This window comes from Centroberyx affinis, unplaced genomic scaffold (genome assembly GCF_046629955.1).
Source record: "Centroberyx affinis isolate AG114_WGS23_722 - 3 ecotype Tasmania unplaced genomic scaffold, CSIRO-AGI_Caff_v1 ptg002476l_1, whole genome shotgun sequence".
In the NCBI taxonomy this organism is placed as follows: domain Eukaryota; kingdom Metazoa; phylum Chordata; class Actinopteri; order Beryciformes; family Berycidae; genus Centroberyx; species Centroberyx affinis.
In genome coordinates this window covers 120,000-145,397 of record NW_027280708.1, presented here as the reverse complement: position 1 = coordinate 145,397, position 25,398 = coordinate 120,000, and positions in this window count along the sequence as shown.

Genomic DNA, 25,398 nt, shown 5'->3' with positions numbered 1-25,398 from the left:
CATCAAATGGGGGTCCGTGGCTCTAATGTGGACTAAATTAGGGGTCCTTGATATGAAACCGGTTGAGAATCACTGCCCTACTACACCATCTACTTACTCTTCTGACCAAGTAGATGACAACACAATTTGGATAAACAGCCTCCTTTTCGGCTCGATTACCATAAACCTTACGAATCTGAACTCGGGTCTTGAATGGGCCGTGAAGTCATGAAACACCGCGCAATCTTTCAGCTCCAAGTTCAAACATTCAGATCTTGAGACATTTGGATGAATTCCAGTGGCTTAGGATTTCCGAATGGGCTCCGACAGTCAGCGAGCCCGGAGCCGGCAGCAGCACCTAAGCCTCTGTGGAAGTGAGGGGAAAACCCTAGCATTCTGTCAGCAATAATGATGCCTATCCATCCAACCTGAAGACAATGCTGGCAGATATCCAGAACGCTGCCTCTCACCCTACGTTCAGATTATGCAAAAAAAACATAGAGGTGGAGTGAGTGCTTGCAAAGTCGATGGGAGAAGACGGATGAAGCAAGATGGAAATTTGCCTGTTGCGGTACAATCGAAAACCAATCGGCTTCAATGTGCGTGTGTGTGTGTATGCTTTATTCAGCCACTTGCATTCTCCCACTTGTATAAAGACGCTTCTACTGTGTCATGAGGCGTGCACACACACACACACACACACACACACAAGGAAATACAGCGGAGTACTATGAACATCCCAGCCATAAACAGCCAGAGAGGAAATAACTCTTATCGCCAGCAGACTTCCTGTCTGGCTGGCTGGCTGTCATCAACCAATAACAAATTACTACACAACACAAACTAATTGACTATATTTGATGAGGTGAGTCGCTGTTTGTTGTCTTTTTTTTTTTTTTTTTTTTTTTTACACAACACGCACATACACACCTACACAATCTGTGTACATACAGTACAGTATGTAATGCCTTCTGTAGACCTGCTCATGTGAATACAACACACAGCATGTACATAAGCTGCGCATTCACATATTTATTTTCATCAAAATTGCATATGTTGCATATATCACGATATTTGTGTCATTTTTCACACTTTCAGTTTCAGGTATATTTTCATACGTACTTGTTTTCATTCATTCTTGCTTTGTAATATTAATGGGAATATAGTAAATGAGGGGTATTAATCAGAACACAACCGATAATTACACCCCTAGAATGTATTAAGTAAAGATGTATGTATGAAAAGTATGGATTACAGCATTAAGCTGTGCACAGTAGCAGCAGTAGAGCTTACTGAGGCAAAGAAAAATGAATGAAAATGTGAAACCATATCAAAAATCTGAAATATCAAGTATGAAATAGATGGAGGCATTGTAAAAATATGAATATACTGAATAACAAATGAGATAAGTATATATATAGGAAGTGCAAAAGCTACATTCACATCAACAGTTGTGTAGAAGTAGTAGGTTAGACTGGTTTGCAAATGTACAGGGAAAACTGAAGAAGAACTGGGTTAAACACACACAGAATCTCAAACAAGGAAAAATATACAACAATACACACACACACACACACACACACACACACACACACACACACCGAGGCTAGTCAGATCAGCATCACGTGAGTATCCTGTGGTGTTGTCTGAGGCTAACATGGGAAACAGAGCAGGGCCGGGGCCTATTTCTGACTCGTGACTACGCTAAGACTTAACTGTGTGTGTGTGTGTGTGTGTGTGTGAGAGACAGAGAGAGAGAGAGAGAGTGAGACAGAAAGAGAAAGAGAAAGAAGAAAGAGACTGTGTGTGGTGCAAGAAAAAACTGTGTGTGTGTGAGAGAGAGAGAAAGAGAGAGCACAACCGAGGGGAGGTCTGAGGCTAGCGATTTTCCATGCACGCGTACACACACACACACACACACACACACACACACACACACACAGCTTTGGGGTTGATGTAGTGAACAAAGAAGACCTCTATTTGAGCGAGCACGCAGGGCTAGGTCTGCATTAGGTTAAGAGAGCTGGAAGAACGAGTGTGTGTGTGTGTGTGTGTGTGTGTGTGTGTTGCAGAAGACAAATGGTCTCTGACATCTCAGGCTATTACGGAGGAACAGCCTGGTACAAGGGGAGGGGGGGAGGGAGAGAGGGAGAGAGGGAGAGAGGGAGGGAGAGAGCGGTGTGTGTGTGTGTGTGACCTTAGCTTCCTCCTCGGCTCAGTCTACCACTATATAAACCACTTTACACCTCCATTACCAAAGACCAGGTCCAGACTGACACCTTCACTTACTACTCTCTCCCTTCTGTGTCTCTCTACCTCTCTCTCTCCGCTTTTGCATCCCTCTCTCCCTCGCATCCCTCCCTGGGATTAAATGCCCGGGACTTTTCCGTGACTTTTCCATGACCGTGTCGGAGCGCTTCCGTGACCTAAAAGTGTCCTTCCTTCCTGGTTATGATAATGTTTTTTTGTTTTTTTTTTCAGTCTGGGTTCCGCTCCAACCATCGCATGTAATGACATGTGTCAAACGAGTCGGAAAATACATTGTGAAGATGCTTTCCCCTCTCCAGATTCCATGATATTCCCAGGAATTCCATGAGCGCTAGGAACCTTGCTAACTTTAGTCCAACTTTAAGAAATTTAAAGTCAAGAATTAATAATGCAATGATATTCAAGCTGGTTTAAGAGCTCAAGTTTAGATCGTTTAATCTCACACATTTAAGAGGAAATGTGCCATTAGAATCAGTTCAGGTCTTCCCATAGACCAGTGGTTCTCAACGTGGGGTCCGGGGACCACCAGGGGTCCTTCAGGAGGTTCCAGGGGGTCCTGGGCAAATTGATGAATTGTTAAACTTCACCATTATTTCATTTACAAGAAGTTAACACAATTAGAGAATGTAGAAGAATGATTATTGTGATCATAATTTCACTGTTATCTCTCTACCTTCAATACAGACAGTCATGGGATTCTTCAAAATCATATCTGACAATAAAAATATTCTCAGATTTGGGTCCGAGAGACAAAATCTCATCAAATAGGGGGACTAAATTAGGGTCCTTGATATGAAAAAGGTTGAGAGTCACTGCCATAGACAACCAGTGTAGTATTGATCAATTCTACTAAATAATAAGCCTATAATGAATCAAACCGCATCATATCCATCATATCAGAGGTGGACCACACGGACTGGACCACATCCCATTCTAAGTAAGGACAATATTGGCTCCATATATTAGTCTAACAATAATAACCACACACACACACATGCCTCTCAATCAGAAGTGGCTCCTGCCAATGAAATATAAATTGTTAAAAATCAACACCGTTTCTTACTCCTCCGCTTTCATGCACCCTGACCGTGGGTGGGGATGGATTCCAGTGTTACCTGTCGGAAACCTAACACCACACACACACACACACACACACACACACACACACACACAGAGAACGCACACCTCGACCTGCCAAGCCGAGTAGTAGAACTCGTTTCCAGAGGGCTGTTACTCTAGTGGTGTTAATTACCATGAATGAACCGGCTCAGGACACACACACGCACACACACACACACACACACACACACACACAGAGCACGTCTCCCATTTCACAGCACGAGACACACGTCCAGAGGCATTTGAGAGAATTGAATTGTTCGTTCCCGCCCTCTTTCTCTCTCTCGCTCCCTCTCTCTCCCTCTTCTCGTTGCAGGGCGAGTTCTCTGTTCATCCGGTCTGCTGTCACTCAAACCTACATTTATAGAAATAGTCTTTCACTTCATCCTTAATGCTATTGTGCAATTTCACAGCACAGGAACGTCTTTCTTGCATTGAAGTTGATGTTTTAAAACCATTTCAAAAGTGACAATTGGCTAGTTTTTCCTTCATTAATACAAAGTGGACATTTGGCGATGATTTGTGTTTTTGGGGGATGGGGGGGGGGGGGGGATTTATATGAGGGATTACTACTGTAAGCCCTCATTGTATTCACAGTGACATTCGGGATAAAAACCTCCAGTGGGTTTCAGGGAGGTAAAGTAGAGGCACAAACTGGAAGCACAATTTTCCCACAGAATATTTACACCAGCAGAGTGTGTGTGTGTGTGTGTGTGTGTGTGTGTGTGAGCGCATGTGAGAGAGAGGAGGAGAGAATGTGCCTGAGAGAGAGAGAGAGGGGTGGGGGGAGAGAGAGAGAGAGAGAGAGAGAGAGAGAGAGAGAGAGAGAGAGAGAGAGAGAGAGAGAGAGAGAGAGAGAGAGAAGTTACACAAGACCTGGCTAGGTGATTATATTATTCTTTGGCAAGTGTGGGGACACACACACACACACACACACACACACAGAGTAATGTTAGATGTGCTGAAGTGGTTCCAGGGCCTTCCAGCAAGCCAAGGCCGGGGCTTTGAATCCAGCCGGTCCAGACAAGCAGAGACTGAAACACACTCCGCACACTCATCCAATACTGTTTAGTGCCCATTACAAAAGAACAGGGGAGAGAGGGATGAAGACAGATTCGGCTTCGAGCGATGAGCGATGTGCATGGGCCACTCTTAAATTTAGAAGAGGAAAGCCAAAATGAGGATGTCAGCACGTTTCATCACGTTGGGTCGAAGATCTTTTAGTGCCTTTAATGCTAGTTTGAGTTATGCTCTCCATATTATACTCATTTCGCCACTGGAATGAATGTAAAATGAGGAAAATCTGAGGTTTTTTTAAACTGGATTCATGATATAAAAGCAGCATTTGACAGTACCCAAGAACCTTTGAGGGCCTGAATATAGATAATCAAGACATTAAAGGGATAGTTCACCCAAAAATGAAAATTCTGTCATCATCTCCCCCCCCTCATGCCAGTTGAAACACAGGTGAAGTTTGTCCATATAACACACAGGGAGGCTGCCAGCACAACTCCATAGCAGCCTTCTCCAAAACAACTGAAGTCAGTGGGGACCAGTTCTTCAGAGTTCCAAAAAGACCTACAGTATATTTACACCATCATTTAGTGCAACTCTGATTAATTTGCAACAAATAATGGTGTATAGGTCTTTCTATTCACAGTGTGATTGTTTGGCTGTTTTTGTTTTGGAACTCTAAAGAACAGGTCCCCATTGACTTCAGTTGTTTTGGAGAAGGCTGCTACCAAGTTGTGCTGGCAACCTCCCTGTGTGTTATATGGACTAACAAATTTCACCTGTGTTTCATTTGGCATGAGGGTGAGTAGATGATGACAGAATTTTCATTTTTGGGTGAACTATTCCTTTAAGACCTGCGCACACGCCGTATACTGTTGTTGTTTTCCCCGGTGGGAGTACTCTTGCTGCTGTTGAACGAATCTAGGGGGAAACACCACATTCACACCGGTTCTTGTCTATAGACTGTCTGTATCAGATTGTGAAAGCCTGCGTAACCCCCCCCCCTCTGTCCGAGAACGCCGAGGACATCTGAACCGTCTGGGGTTTTCTAAATGCAGAGGGCCTTGGATCTGCATGCGTAACAACATCTGGTGGAGCGTTCAGGAGCTGGATTGCTGAAAAATAATGAGCGCAAAAAACCTTTCAGTGCTCTCCTCCTTCTCTTTTACTCGCTGTAATTCTCTCTCCTCCTCCCCCCCCCTCTCTCTCTCTCCCGCTCTAATCAATAATTCAAATCAATAATTCACATCGCTCTATGAGAGACAAGGTCATATTTCAGCTCAGCAGACACGCAGAGCTCTAACACTAGATATATATGCTTGCTGCATTGTTCCAGCATTAAGCCACACGCTGCAGTGGAATGAATAGACTTCTGCTTTTCTATTCCATTCTAGTGGCACTCGAGTCCATCCTACATTCAACTGTGTTTGCTTTGGTTTCTACTCTTCCATTACTGCTCAGACACACGATCCATTGTATTCCATAAATGATAAAGGAAGCATAGTATGAGCTTGTGAATTCGACTGCCCACTTTTGGTAGGTCAACCTGCGTTCCATCCGGCACGATTCTAAAAAAACATCTTTGATCAAATTGGCTGGTGAAAATCCGAAACTGCTTTTCCGCTGCGGGTCGGTCGATGAATATGTTAGTTTCATGCCATGTGAATGTGTGTGTGTGTGTGTGTGTGTCGGGTGGTGTGAACGTGTCTGGTAATGGTGGTACGCAGCCAGTTTAGACCCCCCGGGGAGAGAAAAGTCTAGCTGGCAGATGAACCCGGTGACACTATTGTAGGGACTGGAAGGGACGGGAAGTAATGGTACGCACACACACACACACACACACACACACACACACACCCACAAAGCGTTTCTGTTTTCCCGGCCTAGTAAGCATGTGGACGAATCTGTATTTTTTTCCCCCTGACCACTTAAATTAAAATAGAAAATAAAATGCCAATGATTTTTCCTTAAATAAAGCATGAACCCAGTGGCCCTCGTATACAGTTCTAGGTAAATGGCTCTCACTCAGCCCATCTGACACACTAAGCTTTTAGTCAATTCTCCTAAGAATGGCGGCTTCCCTATTGACTACAACAGCTAGCATTTGAACCCTGTGACACGTTCACAGACAGCCTAAGGCTCACAGAGAACCTATGGCTCGAGCTGAAAGGGTTATTGATGTAGCGTCGTCAGTTCCTTGTCAGATGCTCCAGCCACCTTCCTCTCTCGCTTTTCATTTGTATGTTGAATAGTTGTTCTGAAGATGGCGAGCCCACAAGCCTTCAAAACAAGACTTAAGTACAGCAAAGTATGGGAATGTAGCAGGAATGCAGTAAAACATAGACTTGGGTTATAATAGCAGTACAGCCAGCTTGCTCTATAGCTGTGATTCTCAACCTTTTTCATATCAAGGACCCCTAAGTAAGTATTTAATGAGTTTCTCGGTCTCTCTGTGTCTTTTAGACCCAAATCTGAGAATATTTTTATTGCTCAATATGATTTTATCCAGAATTCCATGAGTATCTGCATTGTAGGTAGAGATATAACAGTGAAACTATGATCAAAACAGTCATTCTTCTACATTCTATAATTCTTTTAAATTAAATAATGGTGAAGTTTATCAATTCGTCAATTTGCTGGGGACCCCCTAGAACCCCTTCAAGGACCCCTGGTGGTCCCCACGGACCCCACGTTGAGCACCACTGCCCTATAGCATCTGAAAACAAAACATCTCGGTGTGGAAGATGGCAGAGAATCCTCACAGCAATTGTAAATCTGACACATTAGCACAGTGTTACATGTTTAGAAAACTATAAATTAAGAAAATGTCCTTAATATTGAAGCATTAGAGCTCTCAACTAGTATTAGCTCTGTGCTCTCTTAAGCTAACATTATCAGTTTCTATCAAAACTGCCATATACTATAATATGACAACGCGGTTTGAGAAATTCTACTATCTTCTACGGTGATTCTATATCTTTCTCAGGTCCAGCAGTGTCACTGTGGAGCTTAAAGATTCTGAAAGGATCCCGAATGGATGAAAAGATTCAAGGTTATGTGCCGAGTCAGTCGGTCCGGCTTTGAAATGATAATAGCCTAATAGTTCTTTCAAAACACGGCGGACCGAGGCTCTGAATTGACCCTGACCCATAGCAGAAATCGGGATTTACTGGAATACCGACCGAGGAGACAGCCGTTGTACTGAAACGGTTTTATTTTCCACAGGCAGTGCACTAGGCTAGACAGACCGGGGCTCATTAACACACACAAGAAACCAGCGTCCTAAGTAATAAATACCAATGATTCAGTCGGTCAGGCTGCGTATTAGAATGACCTAATGTTCCAGACAAGAAACAAAGACGGTGTGCTTTAGTCTATGCCCCGGCTTTCATAGTCATAATCAGTGAGGATCGTATTACCAAGCGATTCACAAAGTAGAAAACCACATTAAAGTTGCATTATCCGACAATTCGGACAATCTGTGTGGCTGAGTGAGCCGTCATATAGGCCTAGCCATTTCAGCAGGGTGTCTGTGTGTGTGTGTGTGTGTGTGTGTGTGTGTGTGTGTGTGTGTGTGTGGGGGGAGAGAGCAATCCTGGTTTGACACGAAGCAGGTCAACCACATTCCTTTGTAATTGGCTGTTCAACAACAGTTATCTAACCAGCCACGCTCTGTGTGTGTGCATGTCTGTGTGTTTCCCTGTGAGAGTGTGTGTGTGTGGTGATGGGGAGGGAGGGGGGGGGGAGCCGTCGTGCTGAAACAACGAACAGTTATAAAATAATTTCCCCTCTGCGGGCATCGGAGCACGGAGGGGACTGTGAAGGCTGAGCTCACAGGTTCAATTCCCGTTCACTGCAGATAGCATCCATGCATACAAACTCATATTTTCGGCTTCTGCTCTTCGCTAATACAGCATTTAATGACTCCTGACTTTTGCAGGCTGTTTTTATGTAGCTGTGGTCAGGGAGGAACCTCCATCATATCAGAGGTGGACCGCACGGATTAGCCGATATCTGACATAAATTAAAAAAAACAATATCAACCCAAGGTATAGGCAAACCCATATATGTTCCCCTATTTGCAGCAAACTATGCAAGGAGTTGAACAAACGGATCCAAGCATACTGAGATGAAACGGAGTACATGTGACTACTGATTGTAGTATTAGCCTAAAACAACTCTGATTAACTGACAAAAGAATGGCACTAAATGTCATTTTTCCCTCGGGAACTAATTAAGTTTGGCTTACTGTATCTACAATGTTTTCATCAGTGAAGGTGCCGCTATAAGGTTAACTGAGCGACATTATAATCAAACACTTACAAGCCATTTTCATGTAAAAAATATATTAAACCTCATACTGCAATTGTTATGGTTTCAATGTCACTTGAGTTTTTTGCCTTTCGAATTAACCAATACAGTTAAGTATGGCATTGTCATCCATACTGTAATGGCTGCTGTCATCCCTGCTTTTTTACACTGACAAGATGCCACCTCTGACTCTGTGCCATTGTTGAGAGCAGTAACACAGCCACAGCGACTGATCTAAGCGATCAAACACACACACACACACACACACACACACACACACAAACCGACAGAAGCGGCTGCAGTTTTCTAGCTACCATCTGTTCAATAGCAGACCTAAATAGCACAGCCGTTTAACCAGGCATTAGCGCCACATGTGCGCGCGCGTACACACACGGCCCACAGGGGACAGATTAAGTAGTACTACTGTGTCTGTAGTCTGAAATCAGTGCCTTCCCTCCTCTGTGGGTTTCCTAGCGGGAAGCGGCGGAGACGTAAACAAACATGGAAGAGGCCGTCGGTGCTAGGGAGGGGAACGGTCACGGACGACAGCGAGCCACTGACAGGCATACCCCCGACAGTATATTAGCTGATGATTACATTAGACTGCTGGTGCCCAAAGTGCGGCCTGTGCGCCTTGATTGATCCCTGTGGGGAAAATGGGCTGTTGCAGCAGAAAGATAGGATCAATTTCAGCACCATATTTAGTAGAAATGTACGGATGAAAGTGTGGGGGGGGGGGGGAGTATGGATTACAGCATCAAGACGCACATCCAAAAAAAGAAAAGGATACCTGCCCATTGGACTGGGGCTCCCCTCTGTGGTCGACTCAGCAAGGTTTCAACCCAAACCCGGTGTTAGTCAGGAATGAAAGTGGTTTTCTATCCAAACCGTGACCTCAAACATTCTCCCCTACCTCCTTAGCACCCTTCTCCACTCTAAATTATTTAGGCTTCACTCACACACACTCCTGGCACCGTTCCACACCCCTCCTCCTCCGCCCCTCTACGGAGAGCAATAACACAATCTGTAGCTTTACATGTTTGGGTTTTTGCGATTTCGTTACGTGTAACCGCTCTTTCCTACGGGGGTGTTCACGCGTTTCAGCTGCGCCTGGGTCCGCTGGCCCTGCTAGGAGCCCCTGGTAAACGTATAATTGCTGTGTTTGGTTAGTGTGTGTTGGAGGAGAGGTAATAGCGGGGGATAGAATGTGAAGTTATTGCAAACCAAGCTATGCGTGGTGACAGAGTGGAAGAGAGAGAAAACAGAGGCTGAGAGAGAGAGAGAGAGAAACCGCCAGACAGGGGGATGACTGACAGCTCCAGACAGAGTTGGATTTTTCTAGGTTCACGTCGGGGCCAGTGACTGACATCATGGAAAATAGCTTTTCATAATTCTGCATAATTACTGCCACTGGCCAGCCCTTCTCTGGCAAGGGCACTGTGCGTGTGGGTGTGTGTGTGTGTGAGTGTGTGTCCAAGTCAGAAAACAAACAAGTCTTTCAGCAACACATGCCCCTAAATATGGGCTCATAAGTCTAAGTATGGACTGTTCATTTAGCCTCCCTCCAAAACCAGCAAGTACCTAAAGTGTGTATTCTCCCATTCGCTCCAAATGGGGTTTTATTGTTGCTTTGATAGGTCAAACTCATTTACAGCGCCAGAAACCAATATGCCTCCAAACATACACACACACATATAAAAATATCCAAGCATGTGTATGATGTGAAAAAGTCGCAGTGGTGTCTGTGTTTGTTAGCTCATATAATATAATCACAGTCTAGTTCAAATTTAGTTCCAGCTTAATTACACGCCACATAAGACTCAAACCTCACCGAACCTATTCTGGCGCCCCAAAAATATAAGAACGGCCTCGCTATTACAAGGCCTGTTTACTGCCGGGACAGGACAGCCAAAACCATGGAAAGTGACAAGTCCGGAATCCAAGCAGGAACAAAGTAGCGAACCCTACCCGACCGAAACCGAAGCATTTTTTTTTTTTTCAATTTCAAAAACTGTTGTAATTGAAGCTTTGGCTTGCGTTTTGAAGGAGCGTGTCAAGCGAGAAAGCTGTGTGTCCGAAAGAAGAATGGATGTAAACGCAGCCGTGATTTGTGTGGTTAAAAAAAACAAAAAATCTGCAAAAAAAAAAAAGAAACCACACTTCAAAGTGAGGCTGCGTGATTTGAAGAATCTAAGACTAAGGCCAGCCCAGTTTGTGTTAAAGCAAAAGTAGAGAATGTTCACATGTGATTTGTCGAGAGAGAGAGAGAGAGAGAGAGAGAGAGAGAGAGAGTGAGTGAGTGAGTGAGTGAGTGAGTGAGTGAGTGAGTGAGTGAGTGAGTGTGTGTGTGTGAGAGAGAGAGAGAGGAGAGAGAGAGAGAGAGAGAGGGAGGGAGGGAGAGGGAGAGAGGAGCTGTGACTCGACAGGAATCTATTTGAAGCAAACATCAACAAAGTCAGTGTGTACCGGCGTGTGTGTGTGTGTGTGTGTGTGTGTGTGTGTGTGTTTGCTTGACATTGATCCAGCGGAGCAGCAGGACAGACATTCTGCCATGTCAGGGAAAAAGCCCGTCTCTCTGTTTGGAGTGAACTGTTGTAACCCCTGCATCCCAGCCAGACTCAAACAAAAACCTGGCTCTAACTTTCCTCGAACATTATGAAAAAGAGTCGCACAGGACTAAAAGGGGCATGCTGACATTTTTCAATTTCACTCCTCACTTTTCTTCACGTGAACATTGCCATTTCATTTCATCTATGACAAATCAGAAATATAGAAAATGGGAACGCTTGCAGTTCTCTGCAAATTGTAATGTCATTGCATTTGTTGATGTAAAATCATAGAATTCACCGATGAGCTGAATAGCTTATGATGTTTTCCTTAGCATTACTGTATAGCCTATATTTTTTAAAATCCTATCATTGCCAGTTGAGCAGATATGCAGATAGATTGGTAAATCCATTCAATGATAATGGCAGAATGTATGCATGAATGAATGAATGAATGAATGGATGAATGAATGAACCAATGTATGTATAATACATGTATACGATTTTGGTGATTTTACAGCATGATTTGGCCATTTTCTTCTATCTATCTGTCTATCTATCTATCTATCTATCTATCTATCTGTCTATCTATCTATCTGTCTATCTATCTATCATATCAGAGGAAAAAGACCTACATCAGCCTGATATATTGTCAAACCAAAATGCCAGGCTGATCCTTACACACACACACACAGAAACATGGACAACATGGACATCTATCTATCCATCTATCTATCTATCTATCTATCTATATCAGTAATGCCACAATGCTGTCCAGCCATTTAGAGGGAAAGTGGAAGACAAAAACAGACCATTTCTCCCCCCTTGTGTTGAATGTCTGTCCGACCAAAACCAATGAAGTAAAAGCCTAAGAATTCCTTTTTGATTAGTTCACCTGCATTATTTCTTTCAAACTAAAACACTCGCCTGCAGTATGGTCTTGTTGTGCCTCACACCACTTTACCATTACTTATGCACGATCACGTCTTATTCTAGGCTGCAACAACACAAAAAACGGTGTGCAGGCTAAGTCACCTCACATGTGAACGTCTGAAAGCCAAGAGACAAACAGCAGGATTGTTGAGCATGTTAATGGAAACCAGACCTCATCCATCTTCCATCTCCGTCTTTCTCTCTCTCTCTCTCTCCCTCGAGTGCCTGATCCCACTGTTAGTGCGTTTTGTCTGGAACAGCCCAGGTGGGAACAAGAACCCCCGAACCCTGGCAGTGTGAGCGCCTCGCTCCGGGGAATCGAACCCCCGACCCCGGTGACAGTGTTAGGGAACGCTCTCTTCCGCGGGGGCCTTCACTGGGACAGATTATGTCACCGGCAGGCTCATTCATGCGGAAAGGCTCCCCTGATTTAATTCACTCCACCGCTATTTATTATCTCTCCGTCCCTCTCTTTCCGCTCTCTCTCTCCCTCCGTTTCTTTCTCTCTCACTTTCCCCTAATTGAGCCTACCGCTGTTTGTTCGCCGCCTCTCGTTCCTCCCTGCCTCTCTTTCATCCCTCCGTCCATCCCTGTGTCTCTATTCGTGTCTTTCGCCCTGTGTAATTCTTTCTCTCCCTCGCTCTCTCTCTCTCTCTCTCTCTCTCTCTCTCCAGTAGAGATGGTTTGAGGTCAGCCGGCTCACGTGTCTTCATCTCCTGCTACAACATGTGGGCTAGAAATTCCACCGACCCACCGTTTCACATTGCATGTTTCCTGGCTCTGCAGGAGCACGCATGCACGCACGCAGACACAAACACACACACACACACACACACAGCCTGCCGCCTGCACAATGGAACACACACACATTATCCTCATGCATGTGGATACACAAAACACATTCTTACATGCACTCGTGCACACACACACACACATAGCAGCAGGACAGCCATTTTATAAGTGACAACCCACCATCCTAAAACCAGACACCCATGCAGTCATTTCAGAAAAACTACTGACGACAAAGGGTGAAAATCTGTGTGTGTGTGTGTGTGTGTGTGTGTGTGTGTGTGTGTGTGTGTGATGCTGAACTGAAGACAGACCAACAATAAAGACAGGGACATTCTGCAGGGACTACAGATTAATATAGGCTGTTACACACAGGTAACACTTCATGCCAACGTAGATGAGCAAATTTACTGGCGATTACAACCCATGATATTTTGTAATTATACATCTGGTTCTCATAAACCCTATCCCTGCTGAAAGCAATAACTGCCTTGTCTATGGGTATCTAAAAGAGATTTTTTTAATGCTACCTGAACCTGGTTTTAATTAACAACCGAATGCTGTCAAAACCAACCTATTTCCCGCTGAACATAGCTAATGAAAGTTGTGAAACTGTAAATGGACAGTAAAAGAAAAAGGACACAAGGAAACTAAATGTTAAGCCACATTATGTCCACCATGTTTGTCATATTGTATGAATCCTGTTTTATATTAGTGGACATAATGTGACCAACTGAAAGAAGAAAACAGACAAAAGTAAGTAAACAAGTAAACAAGTAGACAAAAGAACACTGCTGGTCATATTAACATCTTTTGGTGACAACAATTCATGGCATTTGTCTTATTTAGCTTGTCTTAGGGCTGGGCGATATGGTTGAAATCAATATCATGATAATCATAAGGATTTTTCTCGATATCAATATATATCACGATATGGTTCATGTATGCAAAATCACGTTAAATAATCAAATGAATGTTCATCTCATTGAACCGAATGGTAATGTTAGGTGTGATGTCAAACAAAACAGAAATATTCAAATAATATCCCTACCATACCTCATTTTATCAGAGTTTTTAAGTAAAATTTGCTTGTCATCATCAATTTAGACAGCAGAAATGTGTGTCACGATATGAAAATATCTTCGTATCATCACGATATGATTCCACTGAAAGATGATAAACGATAATATTGAATTATCGCCCAGCCCTAGCTTGTGTTACTTTCCAATTCTGCTTCGACTAGATATCACTGAACATAAAGCGACTGAAAAAATAACACCTCTAGTTACTGTACTTCAGACATTGTAATGGTGTTTACGGCCTAAAATTGAGATGATGAGACTTTTCAGGACCCTTGGATACACCGTATAAAATCCTAAAATGCATCCACTATGGAGGGTAATCAACCATTTTTGGAAGTGTTCAGTGTTTCTGCTACATTCATTTTTGCAAGATTTTTTACCACCGCTCCTGTGGGATTTCACAATCTGATGAAATGTCAATCGCACGAGTGGAGTCCTTTCACAAATCGGCTGCGGAGTGTGCAGGGGGAGTCTGAGCACCGTCTGAGAAGCCGTGACTAGAGACCATGCAGTCCCGTTCTGGAGGAGGAGGACAGGACACAGAGGAAGAGAGACAGAGGGGGAAACGGGAGGAAAACATCCTTCATCCTGGAGCTCGGCGGAGACGCGAGACGCTAGAGGAGAGGTGGGAAGAGAGTGGGAGGAGGAGATCCCAGAGAGAGTTGAGCTACGACCGGGGGCAGGGAGATCACTCTGTGTTTCTCTGTGTTTCTCTGTGTTTCTCTGTGTGTGTGTGTGTGTGTGTGTGTGTGTGTGTGTGTGTGTGTGTTTCTCCTCAAGTGTGAACCTCTAGCAAGGTTTAGCTCTTACTGCATAGCCCCTAAATTACAAACAGACCAACTTTCACTCTCACACCCACACAATATACTCATAGCCCATGGATCACACTATATTCTTTATAACACACAATACAGAGCACTCATAGCCCATGGATCACACTATATTCTCTATAACACACAATATAGAGCACTCATAGGTCATGGATCACACTATATCCTCTATAACACACAATATAGAGCACTCATAGGTCATGGATCACACTATATTCTCTATAACACACAATACAGAGCACTCATAGCCCATGGATCACACTATATTCTTTATAACACACAATACAGAGCACTCATAGCCCATGGATCACACTATATTCTCTATAACACACAATATAGAGCACTCATAGGTCATGGATCACACTATATCCTCTATAACACACAATATAGAGCACTCATAGGTCATGGATCACACTATATCCTCTATAACACACAATATACAGAGCACTCATAGGTTATGGATCACACTATATCCTCTATAACACACAATATAGAGCACTCATAGGTTATGGATCACACTACATTCTCTATAACACACAATATAGAGCACTCATAGGCCATGGATCACACTACATTCTCTATAACACACAATATAGAGCACTCATATGTCATGGATCACACTATATTCTCTATAACACACAATATAGAGCACTCATAGGCCATGGATCACACTATATTCTCTATAACACACAACATAGAGCACTCATAGGCCATGGATCACACTATATTCTCTATAACACACAATATAGAGCACTCATAGGCCATGGATCACACTATATTCTCTATAACACACAATATGCACTCATAGGTTATGGATCACACTATATTCTCTATAACACACAATATAGCGCACTCATAGGCCATGGATCACACTATATTCTCTATAACACACAATATAGCGCACTCATAGGCCATGGATCACACTACATTCTCTATAACACACAATATAGAGCACTCATAGGCCATGGATCACACTACATTCTCTATAACACACAATATAGAGCACTCATAGGCCATGGATCACACTACATTCTCTATAACACACAACATAGAGCACTCATAGGCCATGGATCACACTACATTCTCTATAACACACAATATAAAGCAGCTATAGGATATAGTTATTAAAGTGAATTGTTGTTAACTATCTTATGTTAGCTAACAAGTCAGTGAGATTTCTCATTGCTTTTGCACCCTGGACTGACAGTCAATACAGAGCAAACTATCCTGAGACCCACACATGAACACAACTCATCTGTTGCATAGAGAGGAATTGGCTCAGTAAGTTAGTAGCAGCCTAATGTTAGGACAGCATTGTAGCTTTTAAATACATTTTAACATTCAGGTTATCTTACAAGAATATAACTAGATAATTACTGGTAAGTTACTGACCAGTGACAAAATACTGGCCACATTATAAGTGTCTATTAAGTGTCTCTATAGTTTGGCTCGGCCCCAGGGTCATGAAACATTTTCTACATGTGGGAGACAACTGTAACCTGACTCGCTGCCAGCATGAATTTCAGCAGTAAAATGAAATAAATTAGGCCTGTATGGATACACTCAGCTGAAAGACACCGTCAAATTAAACGCATGCATGTGCATTCACATGTACACACACACACACACAATAGTATGGGGCTCTCCCCAGCAGCAGCCAGGCAGTGTACTGAGCCCAGAACCATGCAGAGAAAACAGACGGTGCTCTGTTCACTGCTAAATCCCTCCTCTTCTCTGTGTATGTGGGGGTGTGTGTGTGTGTGTGTGTGTGTCCTCTGTCTCTCTCTCCCTCCACCCATCAAATCCATCTGTGCAGGATCTCCATTCACATAACTAAGGCCAGCACTGATCCATGCTGCTCACATCTTCAGCAGGTCTATGGATTAGGACTGGGGTCAAGCTCTACAAGTTTGTAAAAAAAAAAAAGTGGCATAGAAGAAGACTGACTTCACTAGCCTGGCTTCCCTGTACTTCCTGATGGAATGTTCAATAAAACCATATTTCCAGGCAATGAATACAATTCCAGCTCTGTAGGCACAGTTCTGGCTTTCTTAACAAAATGCAGTTCCAGCAAGTAGCTAAAACCTGAATCGCTAGAGGCTTAACATAGATCCACACATTTTAAAATAGTTTCAGAACACCTCAACCTCATTTTATTTAAATGCAGAGCTTTGGTAAACGGCCATATCAAGTCTGGGGAGTTTGAATAATAACAATTATCATGGCTGATATCAATGGACAAGTGTGTGTGTGTGTGTTCATTCACCATAACCCCAGACAGTTACTGCCGTAACAGTTAGGCGTTTCCTCCTGGCCATGCAAATCATCTGGATTCAACCTGAGCCTCTATGGAAATGGAAACAATTCAGGAAATGCACTGGAAAACCATTAAGGACTAGTCTAGTGGCTCAACCAGTTAGTGTGTACACTGTAGCAGAAGGGAAGTGTTTATGTACAGCTATTCTGCTCCTGTCACATTCCAGTTCTCAACTGAACAAACATCGCCTCCATTATTATCATCAGATCGCCTTTCTGGGAGCAGCGGTAGTAGCAGTAGTCCTAATAGGAGTAGTCGTAATAGTAGTAGTAGTAGTAGTAGTAGTAGTAGTTGTTGTTGTAGTAGTAGTCATAATAATAGTAGTAGTAGTCATAATAATAGTAGTAGTAGTAGTTGTTGTAGTAGTAGTAGTAGTAGTCACAATAGTAGTAGTAGTAGTAGTAGTAGTCATAATAGTAGTAGTAGTAGTTGTAGTAGTAGTAGTAGTCATAATAGTAGTAGCAGTAGTAGTTGTAGTAGTAGTAGTCATAATAGTAGTAGTAGTAGTAGTAGTAGTTGCAGTAGTAGTAGTAGTTATAATAGTAGTAGTCGTAGTAGTAGTAATAGTTGTAGTAGTAATAGTCATAACAGTAGTAGTAGTTGTAGTAGTAGTCATAATAGTAGTAGTAGTAGTAGTAGTAGTAGTAGTAGTAGTAGTAGTCATAATAGTAGTAGTAGTAGTAGTAGTAGTAGTAGTAGTCATAATAATAGTAGTAGTAGTAGTAGTAGTAGTTGTAGTAGTAGTAGTCATAATAGTAGTAGTAGTAGTAGTAGTTGTAGTAGTCATAATAGTAGTAGTAGTAGTAGTAGTTGTAGTAGTAGTAGTAGTCATAATAGTAGTAGTAGTAGTTGTTGTAGTAGAAGTAGTCATAATAGTAGTAGTCATAACAGTAGTAGTAGTCGTAGTAGTAATAGTAGTAGTCATAATAGTAGTAGTAGTAGTAGTAGTTGTAGTAGAAGTAGTCATAATAGTAGTAGTCATAACAGTAGTAGTAGTAGTCGTAGTAGTAGTAGTAGTAGTAGTAGTAGTAGTCATAATAGTAGTAGTAGTAGTAGTAGTAGTTGTAGAAGTAGTCATAATAGTAGTAGTCATAACAGTAGTAGTAGTCGTAGTAGTAGCAGTAGTCCTAATAGTAGTAGTCGTAATAATAATAGTAGTAGTAGTAGTAGTAGTAGTAGCTGTATTCGTTTTTTCTGAATATTCCAGTTGTAAATGAAGACAGTTGTGGTTTTGAATCTATAGGATTATTGTATTGTCTGCTAATAAAAAGCCCCTTAATGTCGAAGCTAAGGAATCTGCACTATCTAAAGGTGACTCATATTTCTCCAAAACAAAGAATGAGCAGACACCTTCAAAACCTCTCTCTCTCCCTCTCATGCTAAAGCTGTCTTAGAGGTGTGAAATACTAGAGAAAGGTGTTACACTGTGTTAAACTGGGCCCTGATGCAACTACGAGCTGCAGTGGAACTCTTTCCCCAACAGTGCTCGCTGATAGGAACCAGGGGATTAGGGCTGCAAACGTGGATTATGCTTGGATCTGTTGCGGTTGTTCTCAAAAATAGGATCCAGAGACCTTCAAAGGGCCTTCAGGGGGCCTCCACATGACAATAGCAGTAACACAGCGACAATATGTTTCCATTAGCCGTCGTCCCAGGGCAGGATACCGCATTTCTCATCACGCTTCAGTCATCCTGTACTCACAGCTGATGAGAGGTGATTTGTGAATCCAGTGTACTGTGTTGGATGGAAGCTTGTCAATGATGAAATGTCAAATAATCCTGACTGATCATGTTGGAGATTAGAATAGCCTGTCTGGGTTGGACACACACACACACACACACAGATGAAGACAGAGTGACTGACAGACAGAAATAGAGAGAAAGAGAGTATAAGCGAGAGCACCATAACAAGGGTTTAGCTGTGTACTCTGTGCTGAGTGTGTGTGTGTGTGGGTGTGTATGTGTGTGTGTTTGGCAGCATTACAGACATCTGCTGTGAAGGTCAAGTTTCAGTCTGTATGGAACCAATCAATGGAGCCAGCAGTAGAACACCCCTCCCTGCCTTCATCTGCTGCACTGGGACACACACACACACACGCACACACTCACCTACAAACACACAGGCATGATTACATACACACCCACACAAAAACTTAGCACGCATCGGCACACAAGCCTGCTCTAACACACACACACACACACACACACTCACGCACAACGGCATGCTCTAGAACATACACATCTACAGCCAAACCTTCTAACACAAACACAGATACACACAAGCCAGCACACACACACTTATACTGTAATGCATATGCATGCACACTTGGCAGTATACATGCATGCTCCACACACACACACTCACACACGTGAGGAGAAGGAACCTTGCCCTAGATTCTCAAGGAACAATCTCATGTTACATCTCTAGTCTAGCTGGCCTTTCTCAAGGCCACAGATAACTCACACAGCTCAATAGAGACAACACATAATACTAACGTGGAGCGTATACACTCTTCTTCACCCTCATTTCTGTCTCAGCCACACTGCTGCTTAATAACTGGACAGCTATCAAGCAACTATCTGAGTATTTCTCCAAAGTGCCAAAGTTTAATGCTAACTGGAACCAAATTTAAGACCAATTTCAAAACCAACATAAAGCAACAAAGCTGGCAAAACCAGTCTATTTCTGACTGAACCTAGCTCATGCAAGCTGTTATAAATGGGCAGAATACAAAAAAGGACACCAGGAAATGAATTGTTAAGCGATATAAAGTCCAACTGTGTTCAGTACAGCAGATAGATTAATACAGAATAGGGTCAGTAGTACAATGCATCCTAAGAGTGGATGTGCAGTGCTAAGACGCCCAATAAGTGGATTTAAGACACTGTAGTACTTTGTTAACGTTCAAGTGTCTTGAAAATGGATACACAGAGGAATTCACAAAGACTTTCCCTGCATATGCAAACCACCTAGGGGAAAATGTCAACACTAAAACAAGTTGTGCAATATTTGGATCTTTTGTTTTTGTACACGCCTTCTGAATGACGTCCAGCGGCGAGTTTTCCTTCAATAGTGCTTCCGAAAACTAGATCCTTGTGGTTCTTCTTCTCCTACAGAGGCTTCGACCATGGAAATCTACCTTAAAAACCTCAGCCAGAGACTAACCTTGGCATAAGATCACAACGGTCTACTACTTCAGCTGTCTATAGAAGGCAAAACGCTCAGTTACTTATGCATGTTATATGTCACGGTGGTATGTCTTACATGGCATAAGGAGTAGGCTATACAATACAACTCACAGTATAGACAATATTTACTGTCCTTGCTATCTTATCGGGGTTTCTCATAATGAAGATAAGAAGTGATCATGATTCCAACAGGATATAATGTTTCTATCCATATCGAGCCAACTTAAAAAATAAAATACTTGAGTATCCCTGGTATAAATGGGATATCGGTGTGCACATAAACATGAAGGCCTTTCCAGAGGCGGCTGCTGACGAGGAGAGGCTACAACAATGCACTGCTGTAATGTCAACACGCACTTTGGACTTCACACGCCACCACATCCACTGTTAATCCTCCACAGGGGACACACACACACACACACGCACAATGCACGCACACATGACATTTCACAGGGCACAGCAGCTTTTAATTAGCCTAGTCCCAGGTTCATGCAACAGTATTTACACGTCACACAAATCGAATCACTTCAAAAAAAAAAGGGGTTTGTATAAAGCACGTTCATCGCAAATGACTGTACAGAGCATATGAAAAGACAAATTACAAAGTGTGTGTATGAGTGCATGTGTGCCATAGCTTCACATCTATGCCCACCAAACCAGCAGGTTAGGTTCAGGTTGAACTGGACGCTCGTATTACAGAGTCCATCACTTACTTTGTGTTTTTAAAGGATAAAGCCGGTGTTTTTTAATGCGTTGCTTACCGTCAACAAATCCTATGAAAATAACAAAATCAGCAATGAATTTGTTTGGCTAACAAGTCTCGTCCATGTAGCCGGTGCCCAATGCAGCCATGTCCCAGCAGCCATAGAACTCTATTGTATTAATAAAACTATTAAAAACACATCACAGAGCCATGCCGCTGCTCTGGGCAACATATTTCATCATCACGATGCACCGGGCCGGCCGACCTTTACCTCAAACGACTTAATAAGCCGGCTGTAAACACGTTTGCGATCTCAGGAAAGTAGTTCCGTAGGACAGAAAATAGTCCCCGGCGTAATGAAGAATTTGTTCCCATTTGAATTTGATTTGGTAATAACCACAACAGCCTGACTTTTCGTGGTAACGGTTAGCGATTTTTAAAATGTAAACTATGTCTTTGTGAGCTGTCTTTCAAGGGTTTAGCTTACAATTGGAGCCAATGACTTCCAGGTTGATGGCTAAAAACGGAACGTGGGAAGTCAGAACGTAACAGGAGGAGAGCAAATGCATTGTTGATTTTGTTATTTTCATAGGATTTGTTGACAGTAAGAAAAACATTAAAAAACACCGGCCTTATCCTTTAAAAAGCCAAAACTGCATGTAATCTAGTGCAAACAACGTTGAAGTATTCCATTATTCCCTTTCATCAATCATCCAGTTAAAGATGGGGCTGTCTGTCAGAAGTTGTTCAGTGCAATCATTTACTTCCCGTCTGCTCATTCCCTCTGTATTGATTTAACAGCGGTTAAAGTATAGACTAGGTGTAAAGAATGAATGCAGAATCATTGTGAAAAAACGTGAAACTGCGATTTTTTTGCTCACACTAGAATGGAACCGACCGAATCTCAAAACGGTTGCATTCCAAAAAGGTAGAGCAGAAATCTGGCTGATGGCTGGTGGGAATTTCCCACCCTGGATTATTAGTGACATGTCTGGCTTTGGTTATGTTTAGGCTCAGGAAAAAAAAAAAAAAAGACTCGGAACCTTCGGGCTCGGGTTTTGGGTTTTCGATTTTTCACGTCGAGTTCCCGCAAGAGCTCCGGTTCTTTCCAGACTGGGTCAAGCTTCTGCTGTGTGCCGTCCGGAGGATCCAGCCCGCTGCATTACAAATCACAGCATGCAAATAAAGCCACCACAGTGCTTCTCTCTCCATTCACAAGCCTCATTACACCACAGGACTCCACTACTACCGCCACGCCTCACTGCATAGAGGTGTGTGTGTGTGTGTGTGTGTACAAACCAGTTTTGAGCTCACAGGCACACCCATCGGGCTTTTCTTTCAAGGTGTGTCATGCCGCAGCTTTCCCTCTTTCTTCCTCTCTCTCTCTATCTCTATCTTTTCTCCTTCTCTCTCGTTATCTTTTCTCTCTCGCACGCTCTTTATCGTCTCTCCCTCTCTCTCTCTCTCTGGTGCGTCTGTGTCTCTCGCCCCAGGCACAACAAAACTAAATAAGTGTTGTGCCTTTCAGCGGCTGCCAAACTACCGCAGAACCATGACAACACACTAGAGGAGACAAAATAGGGCCTCTGTGTGTGTGTGTGTGTGTGTGTGTGCTTGTGCACGCGTCCACATTTGGTGACCACATGTGACTTTTCTTTCTAGCTCGTGTGATGCAAGAGGAGGATACGGCAGAAGTTGAGGAGAGGCGCTCGGCTTGAAAGGCTGACAGGATGGAGGGATGGATGGATGGATGACAGATAGAGGGATGAAGCCTGGTTGGCTGGTTGCATGACCAGCAGGTTGGATTGTCTGCTTCTCTGACAGGCTGTCTGGCTTTTTAGCTGGCATTTCTGACTGGCTGTTAATACATTAATAGTAAAATTGATAGCAGTAACAACAATAATAACCTTTATATACAGTGCAATTATCAAAGTAGTGCTACAAAGTGCTTTACAAGATAAATATGTAAGCAATAGATTTAAAATTTTGAACAAAAAATATTTTTTTTAGCAACATCTCTGGTAGTGGATTCCATTTTATCCCATCCTATCCATCCTGTTCTATGTTGTGTGTAAAGCTTAAAGGGGAAAGCCACACATTTTCAGTAGTAAAATATGCCTTTCTCTCGAGTACTGTGATCTTATTTGAGTGTCCACATCTGAATGACACAAATAATTGGTAATAGGTAAATGTGGCTTGTGAAGATCCACCAATATTTTCTGTTTTTGTGACTACTTCATTGTTAGTGACACTTCAGCCAGGATAGGGCAGAAAGATATAAAGATAGAAAGCGTCCATCATTGCTGTATGATTTCACAACTGTGTTGTGTGAGTAAAACTGACTAACCACTAGTTTGGGATGTGGTGAAAACACACGCTATTTCCTAATGACCATTGAGTAATAATGTGAGTAAAGAAAATGTGAGTAATGACAGAGGAGAAGTTGTGGACTATCGCTGTGTGTGACACTATGGCCGGATAGTACTACTGTTACACATGGCTTCTTCCTCAGACAGACAGAGAGAGACAGAGAGAGAGACAGAGTGAGAGACAGAGTGAGAGACAGAGACAGAGAATCTTTCCTCTCTGAGGTAACAAGAGTTAACTTGTTTAATTGTGCCTCACATTCCAGCCGAGGCACGTCAAATAGTCTACTGACACCAGGGTTCGACCGATATGGGCTTTCGAAGGCCAATACAGACACCGACATTTCTAGATTGAAGCATCTAATACCAGATCTTTTCTTTTCCATAGCCAAAACATTCCCAAAAAATAAGTATTCAGTCTTTCCCGCAGAATTTGATTCTTGTCAGGGTGGAAATGCCTCTGAAACAGCATTCAGACCATCATGGGATCTCACTGGAATCAGTTCAGGTTAAGGTCTTCCCATAGACAACCAGTGTAGTATTGATCAACTATACAATACATATATAATCAATCAAACTGTATAATATCCATCATATCAGTGGTGGACCACACTGACTGCACCAGAACAGATTTTTAATAAATGGAGAATAGCAGCTCCATATATCAGCCTAACCCTAAATTACAGAGTGGTGGAAAGACAGTGAAGCATGGTGAAATAGAGGTAAAGATGGAGGGAGGAAGAGGAGGAGGAGGAGAGGAAGGCAAGGTTTTTCATATGCCAACAGGTTTTTGAGAGGAGACTTTCAGAGCGACCAGCCATTTACTTGATTTGTGAACGTTTGCGGCAAAAAGAGGGGAAATGACAGAAGAAAAGAGGAGAGAGATTATTTTTTGGATGGTTTCCTGCTGTGTACGGCAAGTGACAAAGCTGATGGAGAGAGGAGGAGGAGAGGAGAGGAGAGGAGAGGAGAGGAGGAAGAAAGAGAGTCAACTCGATACCAGTCATCTGGAAAGAGTTAGCTAGCTAGAGTCCTGTTGAACAAAGAGAACAGAGTGAACAGAGAGAGACAGAAAAAAAAGAGAAAGAAAAAAAAGAGAGTTGTTTTGTCTTTTCTGATTGCTCCACTCTGCAGTGAAATGGAGAGCCTCCGATTCAGATCAATAGCAGACTATGGACCTGTTAGCCACATAATGGGCACTGATGTAGTGGTAAATAAAAAGGTGGATAAACGTAAGGCAAACAACCACCAACAGAAACAAAAATCAATTATATTTTCAGAGAAGTATGAATCCCCGCCCCCTCCCTCTTTAAGACACTCATATAATGTACATCAGTTTGATGCTACTTATTATAATGTAAATTATGAATTTGGTAAAGTGAGTTTACGTGGGTTTCCTCTCCACTATGTCCCTGTATATAGACTGAAAGTATTGGCTGACTCACAGTTGGACATCATGGCTTTGCAAGACACAACACTGTATTGCAGATGCAGTTTCTCATGGGTCATGAGTCACGACCTAAACTGGGCTCCAACATGACTATTATGAAATATACTACATGTTGTCAATTTTGGAACTATTCAATGTTATTATAGATATGGGTATGTGTGCTACTGTATTGTACATGTTTTCAAAACTAATATTTAATCACGTCGGCATGGTTTAAATGCATAAACTGCTGTTTGTAGCTTTTTGAAATTGGAACAAATAAAATTTTACATTATAATAAAAACTTTCATTGTACTCAAACAGCAAATCTTAAGCAACATTTCATTTTTTTTTATTAAAAATGTTTGTCTGCTGAAAAATCTAACTAGTGAAAAATCTGTCTCTGTCTACTGTATTGCAATTTCTATCACAATTTTGATATCCAGCAAAATAATCACAGTACGATTGTCAATATTGTGCAGCGCTATTCTATATTATGTTGTCTAATTCTATTCTGTGCGCA